Source organism: Astatotilapia calliptera, chromosome 17 (assembly GCF_900246225.1).
Source record: "Astatotilapia calliptera chromosome 17, fAstCal1.2, whole genome shotgun sequence".
Taxonomy (NCBI): Eukaryota; Metazoa; Chordata; class Actinopteri; order Cichliformes; family Cichlidae; genus Astatotilapia; species Astatotilapia calliptera.
The window spans coordinates 48,111-49,497 of record NC_039318.1 but is presented as its reverse complement, the minus strand read 5'-3'; the positions used below and the strand labels follow the sequence as shown (position 1 = coordinate 49,497).

Here is a 1,387-nt window from a genome sequence, read left to right as displayed (position 1 = left end):
AATAACAAGTTGATATACTCCACAAATTTAGACTGGCTCCACTAAAGCAGAAATCTTAATGAAACTGACTCTGAACTTTACATAACTTCAACTACTGCTGAAATACACTTTTTAGAGTGCAGAGAGAGATAAAGACTATGAGCCCTCAACACCTAATAGCACTGACACGCGTGATGATAATAGTGGTGATGATAGTGAATGCGATGCAGGGGATAACGGAAGCTGGGTGTTGATTAATTTTTAGTCAATTAATAATAAAAAAGAAAAATTGATGAACTTGTTAAAGAAAAACAAAAATGTATTAATTATAACAGAGACATGGATAAAAAGTTGTCAGGGTTCCTGGGTCGGTGACCCAGTGTCATGGTCCGCGGCCCGGCGTCCAAGGTGCTGATGGGATGCCCACGCCCACGGGCGTGGCTGTTAACTCCACACCTGCACCCCATCCCAGGCGATCATCAGGTGGACTATTTGATCCAGCCCAGCCTGCTGCTCCACGCCAGTCCGTAGTCGTCTCACAGCGGTAACGTACACCTGCGGGAAAGCGATTGTGAAAACTCATCTGTCTGAACCAGCGCTAATTCTGTCCTGTGCACTCAGATAACAACTCGGCGTGTTTTTTGAGCCACCTGCCTGTCCACCTGCCCGTCTGGAATTTGGATCGCCTTCAGTACTCGCCACTTCGACTTTCCTGGAGCTCCCCCGCGGACCCTCACCCCTCCCTCCGGCTCCCTCGGCCCCGCTGTCATCGTAAGACTCATACTCTTCCCCAACGTATGCTGCTATTTCCCCGAGCCCCAATAATTCTTTTCCTTTTTCTGTTGCAGCCTCCCACAGTCCCGTTTTCGGCGTTCCTGCGCGACTCATCTCCCGGTCCCTTGGTTTCTCATGTTTCACGCGTGTTTTCCTTCTACCCTCCCGGGACACCTTCAGTTAAAATAAAGTTTATTTTCTCGTACTCCTGTGTGTGTTGGCTCTGCTTCTGGGTCCAGCTTGTGCGCTGAACTTCGGTTCATGACAGTATGGACTGGCCAGTATGGACCCAGCAGATCCACTCCGCTCCGTCATTAACAAACAGGGCGCTATTCTCGGTCGCCACGATCAGCAGCTCCAATCACTCCAAGACCGTTACCAGGAGCTTAGTGACACTCAGGATCAGCTGCAAGCCAAGCAGCCCGACCCTGTGCACCGCAGCGTTTCACCTCCACCGCTGGAGCCCTTCCACGGGGAGTTAGACCTGTGTTGGGGGTTCCTTTTCCAATGCTCCTTATTCTTCAGCCGCACGCCGCACGCCTTCCCCACGGATGCTGCTAAAATTTCCCACTTTGTGGGGTTGGGTTTGTCCCCTCCCCCACCTGGCTGGATCTGACCACCTCTGCATGTCCCT

At 51.2% G+C, this 1,387-nt stretch overlaps 1 long non-coding RNA gene across 1 annotated transcript; it reads left to right on the top strand.

Moving 5' to 3' along the window:
- The first annotated feature begins 603 nt into the window (after positions 1-603).
- LOC113009294 (uncharacterized) lies at positions 604-958 on the top strand. Its single transcript, XR_003270152.1, has 2 exons — positions 604-750; positions 828-958. It is a non-coding gene; the product is annotated as an uncharacterized LOC113009294 (long non-coding RNA).
- Positions 959-1,387: the final 429 nt, after the last annotated feature.